The sequence below is a fragment of the Neomonachus schauinslandi genome, chromosome 4 (genome assembly GCF_002201575.2).
Source record: "Neomonachus schauinslandi chromosome 4, ASM220157v2, whole genome shotgun sequence".
NCBI lineage: Eukaryota > Metazoa > Chordata > Mammalia > Carnivora > Phocidae > Neomonachus > Neomonachus schauinslandi.
The window spans coordinates 179,294,326-179,302,182 of NC_058406.1; the positions used below are offsets into that span (position 1 = coordinate 179,294,326).

At 54.3% G+C, this 7,857-nt stretch overlaps 1 protein-coding gene across 1 annotated transcript in view; it reads right to left on the reverse strand.

Moving 5' to 3' along the window:
- The window catches only part of NDRG1 (N-myc downstream regulated 1), a 55,222-nt gene extending 51,704 nt beyond the window's left edge, over positions 1 to 3,518 (reverse strand). Inside the window, exon 1 of the mRNA XM_021688816.2 lies at positions 3,403 to 3,518. The gene's annotated coding sequence lies outside the window, so the exon portion shown is untranslated. The remainder of the gene's footprint in view (positions 1 to 3,402) is intronic.
- Positions 3,519 to 7,857: the final 4,339 nt, after the last annotated feature.

The following is a 7,857-nucleotide window of genomic DNA, read 5'->3' on the forward strand; positions in this document are numbered from 1 at the left end:
TGGAGCACTGGGTGTTATGCACAGACAATGAATCATGGAACACTTCATCTAAAACTAATGATGTAATGTATGGGGATTAACATAAGAATAAAAAAATTTAAAAAATAAATAAATAAATAAATAAATAAAAATCTTTAAAAATAAAAAAAAAAAGTCCTGGACACTGACTGCCAAGGAAATGCCTTAAGAAACGGAATTTGTGGGACTCGTTGACAGCAAACACCTACATGGTGTTCCCACGTGCCAGGCTCTATTCTCTGCTCTTTCCATTACTAATTCAGTTAATATTTACATGTTCCCATGAGACAGTGTCTGTTATTCCCATTTTACCAGAGAGGAAGTAGAGGCACAGAGCTCCTGATCACATCTCTGGACTTTTCATTCTAGCTTTTTCCGGTCACCCCAACATGCCATCATGAGAAGGAACAAAGGCTTGGGTGTCTGCCTCTCTGGGTTCAAAGTCTGGCTCTCCCACCTTTAGCCATGTGGACACGAGAAAGTCTCTTAAATTCCCTCAGGCTCATTTTTCCCATCTACTCAATGGAGCCAATAAGGATCAGGCAGAGCTCTGGCCAGGATGACAGGGGGAGAGGGGATGCAGCAGCTGACTAGGAGGGAGAGTGTCCTGCCCCTCCCTGCCCCCTCCCAGCCTGAGTCAGGCCTCCTCCCAGACAGTCTTAGATGCTGACTCATCATCCTGGCTTCCTCTCTGAGGCACAGGGACTTTGAGTCAGGCCTTGGATGGGATTCTCTGGAGTTGGGTCCCAAGGAAGAAGTGCAGCTTCAGGCCACCAAGAAAACACAATGCGATCTTTCTTCCCCATCCATACCAAGACAAGCTCAGGCCAGGACATTTCGGTGAGTCTGGTGGGGAGCCCCCAGCTCTGTTCAGATCTAAGGTCCAACCTGGAGGGGGCAGCCAGAATCCAGTCAACCCCCCTCAGCAGGGCGGCAGCCCTTGCTCACTAGACTGATTCTGCTAAGGTCTCAAGAACACCTGATTGACACTAAATAAATAAATAATCACCACATTCTGCCTGGAAAGTTTCCTCACCAAGAAACTCACTGAAGACCCAATGTCTGTTTGCCCCTCTCATAGCAGAGGGGCAACAATCAAGACCAAGAACCCCTTTCACCACCTTCAGTCCCAACCAGAGGGGTCTGGAGGGCCAAGTTCCAGCTCTGGTTCAGCCTTGGCAAGTCATACCCTGTCTCTGGGCCTCAGCTTCCCTCTGTAAAATGGGAAGACATTGTACCAGGAACGCGTGTGAGTTTTTTATTCCATCCCAAATTATCAGACCAACTGTTAGTAATCCTGGATTTGCTTATTGCTCCAGGAGATCCCCCTCTGGGGAGGGAAGACCCCAACAGGTGCTGGAAGGTCTCCCTGGAAAGCGAAATCAAACAACCACCACCCTGAAGGTCAACTCTGCCTGCTCCAGACTCCACCCAAGAGATTACAGGGGAATGAAGTAGAGGGAAGGAGCCATTCAATTCATCCAATGCATGTATTTGAACTCGCTCTCAAGTGCCAGGCCCTGGGCCAGGTACCAGGTTACGGGGTGAGGCAAACAAAGCCTTCCTTCTCACCCTCTTGTGGGGGACAAGGTCCCACAAAACTAAGAGGTTACAGGTCAGGGGACACCCCGGATTTCACTGCTTACACCAGAGCACTGTCCCTCTGAAAGTTACCCATCACTTCCGGATGACCTCTACCTCCCCGTACCCTGGACCCCCACTCCTGTGCCACACCAGCACTTACCCCTTCACCCGCATTTCTCCCCCTGAATGGGAGAGTCCCTTGAAGGCAGGGGCTGGGGTTTGCACTCTCTGTGCCTTGCTTATTTCAATTCACATTTGTGAAAGTCAGTAAAGACTCCCAGTTTTCGGTGCAGGAGGTGGGGCTGGTGGGCTTGCCTTCAAACTGCATTTTCATAGCAAGAGCACAGTTTGTATTTTGACACTTGGTTCATTTGAGGTGGCTGAGAACATTAAGTATGGCTGATGCACATTAGAATGAGAGACAATTAGAAGAGAATAAAGCTCTCCTGCGTGGCCAGGGGCTGCACTCAGTTTGAATCTTCAACCTTTTCCCAGTAACTTTAATTAAAGGAAGCAAAGGAACTGAAGTGCCCAGGACATCTGTGAAGAAGGCCTGAGGCTGAACCTTCCCCAACCAGATTTCTCTCCCCCAGAGGCTGCCAGGCACCTCCCCCTTCCCAGCCACAGAGGGGTGCTGCCCCTGACCCACAGGGACATCTGACCGCAGAGGCGACAGACGGGAGAGAGTGGCTGGGGCGGGGGGGGGGGGGGGGGGGAGGCAGTGAAGGAAAAGATCCACCAAATCCCAGCTTCAGCCACTAAAGTGACAGAGGGGGTGACAGCGCATTTCCCCCCAGCCCACCACTCTCCACCTGCCCTGCCCTCCTCGCCCCAGGCAGAATCAGAGACCTCAGATCTCCGGGAACAGCGGAGCAATTCCACTGTTCTTCCCCCAGGAGGGCAGGAGAGGCGGGTCCCGGAGGCTGGGAGACGAGCGGGGGAGGTGGGCGGAGGCGAAAATGACGCCACTCGCAGTCCTGGCCAGCGCTGGGCCGTCACTTGCCCACAGGACCCCTCTGGACCAGGCCACCTCTTCGGGCGCCGCCACAGCGCCAACCCCGGGCCACCTCAGGGGGAGCACCCTGCCCAGCGGCGCTGGCCAACAGTGGCTCCCGCGCATTTGGCACGCACTGTGACACACTCGGACCCTCCCCCTGCAGCACACACGCGCGCGCGCACACACACACACATACACAGACACCCCACCCTGGCTTCGAGGCGGAATCGGCCCCCGCCCCTCAGATGCACATCGGTTCAGGGCTCAGTCTGGAAACCAGACACACCCACGCCCCTTTCTCCAGCCTCAGCTCGCCGCTCTCCCCTACGCACCTCCTTTCTACACACGCACGCTCAAACCCTCCTAACCCAGACACCCCACTCCGAGGATACACCCCACCCCGACACACACACACGCGCGCGCGCACACACACACGCACTCTCCCAGGCCCTCCTCCGGCTCCCACTTCCAGTGCGCTCTCAGGCCTGCGGCGCCAGCTGAGACCCCGGGGTGGCGCTGGGAAGCGCGACGAAGGTGTTCCCCGGCCGGCTCTCCACCCCTCCCCGAAACCCAAGATCCCACTTTCCCAGCTGGGGAAAGGTGAGCGGGGACCTGTCTTTTTTTCCTCCTCTTCGCTCACCGAAAATCCCCCATTCCAGCGGCGGCCGCGCCCCCAAAGCCCCTCCTTGCGCCCGCGCCGCAGGGTCGCCACGCACTTGCAGCTCTAGGGGCCACAAAGCCGCAGCAGCACCCCCGTTAGATCGAGCCCTCCCCGCCCGGCGCGAGGAGGGGTTCGGGCTTACCTAAGGTATAGAGAGAAAGGCAAAAGGAGCCGGAGCTTGGCCGGAGGCGCGGCGGCCAGCGGGCGCGGAGGAGAGCAGCGAGGACGGCCGTGCGCTCGGCAGCCCGTCCTAGGAGCCCGGCGAGGTTTGTTTATGCCCGGGCGGCGGGCGACTTTATAGGCGCCGCGGCCCCGCCCCGCGCTCGCCCCGCCCCGGCCTTCCGGAACCGCACACCGCGGGGACACACCCCTTGCCGCTCCCTCCTCCCGGGCGCGGTTCCCGCTCGCGCCAGCGCGCGGGGCCCGGCCGGGCCGGGGCAGAGCGCGCCGGGCGCCCGCCGGAGCCACCGCCTGTTGCGCAAGCCCTGGTAGGGGTGCGGCCGGGAAGGGCCTCCGGGCTCCGGCTGCGGTTCGGCGGGGCGGTCGGCTCCCTCGCCCGCAAGGCCAAGGCCTCCGCGTGTGCAGTGGGCGCGTGTGCCCTGGGGATGCGTCTGTGTGCTCGCGCGTGGGCATGTGCGTGCTCGTGCGTGTGCATGTGCCGTGTGTCACTGTGTGACCGAAGGGCCCCATCTGGGTCTCAGAGTTTCTTGAGTCCCGTCACGCCACGCCCTGACATCCCTTGTGGGCGACTCCCTGCTTCCTCCAAGTCTCAAGATCTGAGCTCCTGAGCCCCATTTAACTGCCTTCCCGCGGCTGCGTCCTTGGCTTCCCCGGGAGCAGCTCCCAGTGATTCTCACTCCTTGCCCCTTTCTTGTTGCATCATCTCTCCGCTGAAATCCTTGCTCCCACTGAATCTTGTCCATCTTGTTCACCCCATCCGCCCGCCCCTCTCCTCCCCAGTTCCAAGCCCACCAGTCCTAGTCCTTTCCCTCCCTCCCGCAGCCTTCTCCCCTTCCCCCAGAGCCCTGGCTGGGAGGAGCCTCACCCCTTAGTCTGCTGCCTCCCAGAACTTGTCAGAGCACACTTTCCACACTTAGCTGCCCTTCTCTGCTGCCTTGTTTTTGTTTAAAGATGACCTCCGTGTTCTCAACCCACACTGCGTATTAGAATTCCCAGAGGAACTTTTTTTTTTTTTTAATAAAGGTGCATACCAGGTCTCCATCCTAGGCCAGTTTTATCAGAACCTCAGGGAGTGCAGAGGAGGAATTGGGGTGTTTTAAAAGCTCTCTAGGTGGTTCAAATGTGCAGCCAGGTGAGAACCACTGCACTGGAGGAACATCATTTTATAAGTAAAGGAAGACCTTGTCACCGTCCCCAGGCCCCTGCCAGGACTTGTATCTGCAGACTCAAGTGCCCTTCCCCCACCCTCCCTCTTCTGGCTAATGATAAACCTGTTCCCTCCACCAGCCCATGCTTTGCTCAAGGCAAGGGACCTGGCTCTCTGTGCATCCCATTTGCCTCCATAGGCCCTGACATTTACTTATCCTGTCATTCCACAAATACTTATTGAGCTACTGCCATGAGCCAGGCTCTGTGCTCAGCCACTGGGAAAAGGACTGAAGAGGCAAAGTCCTTCCCCTCAGGAGCACAGCATGGGAGACTGAGTTTGTTTCCCCATCCACACAACAAGAAGGCTACACTGAGCTCATTCATTCCATATCTGGATCAAGCACCTACCATGTCCAGGTACTGTCCTAGATACTAAAAATATGGTCATAACAAAAAGTTGCTCTATGGGAACCCCGACTTTCCAGAAGCCAATGAGTTCAGGGGAGGGAAGGTGCCAGAGACATGGAGAGGAGAAAAAGAATTGTAACCACGGAGGAGTAGAATTTCAGCGAGCAGCAGAGTACTAAAACCAGGTTGAGAGGAGATGGTTGCAGAGTCCAGATCCACTTGGAGATGTTGAGGAAGGTGCCACTGGATCCCACACCCCTTCTCCTAGAGGTCCAGAACAGCCAATTTCCCCTCGTGCTGTACCGTGTTGTTTCGTCCACTGAGCACCAGATGAAACCATGTTCTTGTACCCAAGGTGGCCACACTAGAAGAAAGACTGACTTTGGCACAACTCTGGATGCACGCACGTGTAGAAGATGCCCATCCTCCAGAGCGACCCTGGGAGCGGAGAGCCGCCCACCACACCCCCACATCCCCCAGCCCAGACCAGCTGAGGCAGCAAAAGTGCTTGGAGCCAAATGTGGGTGCAATTGAATTGAGCTGTTTAAATTATTTCTTTTTTTCACTGGTCAGCAACAGAATTAGATTTGCTTAGTAAATGAGCATGTGCTGCAAATCCATCATGGGATGAGATTAGAGTTTCTGGACTCATGGCCTCTGGAAATTTCTATTTAGCAACACCTTAGATTTGATCATAGACTATCTTGACTAAAAGGACCATAGGATTCATCTATTCCCAACCTTCTTGCTTGGAATTCATGGGTACTCAGGGTTGAGAGAGACCCAAGAGAAAGCTGGAGTTCTTCTGCTTCCAACACTGAGGATCTGTGGTAGCTTGGGCAGTTACTTCACCTCTCTGCATATCTGTCTCCCCCACATGCACCCATAGCAAATGGGTTAGCGAGGCCACCAGACCTTCCCACCACAATTCAGGAGCCCGAGGCTGCAGTCCCATATTTTCTTCCTGTTAAGATGAGAAAATGTCCCTGAATAGCCAGCATCTCCCAGCTCCAGGACTGGGCCCCGCCTCCATCCTCCAGAAAACACATCTCCCTCCCTTCTGGATCATTCTAATCAATAAGTACACATTCACTACAATTCACGACCCATCCTATTATCGCAGCTGCCCTCTGGTTGCTGTAGCCCTATTCCTCTCCCCCATTTCCTCCACCAAACTACTCTAAGTAGGTGTCTATACACATCTCTCCACCTCCTTATGCCCCCTTCCTTTTACTTTTAAGTATTTATCAAGTTTCTGGACAAATAATTCTGCCAACCTTGTTAGGAAAAACAATCGCCTTCCCTATCCTCCCCGCCTCACTGGCTCTACAACCAGAGGCAAGTGCTTGGATTTCCTGCCTCAGCCTCATCATCAAAAAAACAAAAAAAGAAGCAAACCAAAAAACACATAATAATAGAGTTAACTCTCCTACGGTCACAGTGGGAAATACATGAACTAACACATGTAAAGTGCCTAGAACAATGCGTGGCACATAAGAAATTCTTGCTCTTGATAAAATGTTAGGGACCATCATCATCTTCATCACGGTCATCATCCCAGCCCATCTTCCCTGACATCTTGCATAGTACCCGCTTCATACAGAAATCCAGTAAGTATTGGTTGAGTAAGTGAGCAGATGCAAGTGCTTCTGTCTGAATTGTCCCTACTTTGTGCAGCCTTGTTTGGACTTTGTCGAGAGGGGAAGGGATCTTTCTCCTTGCTTCAGGAGTCCACATGGGAGGACCTCCATGTGTGGACCCCACTGTAAATTCTCCCAGTGCTCCGAGAGCACGCCTACTCTATGATATCCAGCTGTGAGCCATGGGGGGGGGAGAAGTGCAAAGGAACAATTCCACCGGAGGCTGGATGTTAGCTTATGCTCAGGGCACATAATAACCCTTGACTTTGAATAAACTAAGAGGAATACAACTTTGGCCCCATAGAAGGTCAGTTTCTCTTTACTCCTGGTTTGTAATAGTTTCTCAGAGCTGCTGTAATGTGTCACCACAAACTGGGCGGCTTGAAACAACAGAAATGTATTATCCCATAGTCCTGGAGGCCTAGAGTCTAAAAGCAAGGTGTCAGCAGAGTCCTGCTCCCTCTGAAGGCTCTAGGGAAGAATCCTTCCTTGGACACGGCGTTCCCAGCTTCTGGTGGGTGCTGGCAGGCCTTGATGTCTCTCGGCTGGTGGCCGCGTCATTCCGATCCCTGCCTCTGTCATGACATGGCCTTCTCCGTGGCCGTTTCCGTCTCCAGCTCTTCTCTTCGAATAAAGGCACCAGGGAGATTGAATTAAGGGCCCACCCTAACCCAGTATGACCTCATCTTACCCTAACTAATTACATCTGCAAAGACCTCATTGCTGAGTAAGGTCACATTCTGAGGTTCCCGGTAGAAATGAATTTCAGGGGGACAGGATTCACCCCAGTATGTGGCTAATGCATGTTTCACAAATATTTGTAGCGTATTTGCAGAAAGACCTGCTTCTTGGCCCAAGGATGCTTTCAGAGGGTCTCACAGGGGCTCCTGCCTGGCTTTCCTGCTTTTGTCCTCTGCCCCTCCCCAGTTCCCTGTGGCCCTTGCTTGGCTGTCATCTTGAGCAACCGTATCATGGCCCCTGCCTAATTAAGGCTTCTACTGCTCCGGTGGCCTGCCAAGCCCACCACCCCCTCCCTGGGTGGCCGTGGCCTTGCAGATGCCCCCGCACCTCCCTCCCCCAGGCTCTGGGTTACTCAGCGCTTGCCCTCTGAACCTTTGCGCACACTGTTTCTCCTTCCAGAAAGCCCCCCACGCCTCCTTTTCCTCTGGGGATTTTGTTTACTAGGGGAAAACCCTGGGATTACTCACTCCCCATGTCGC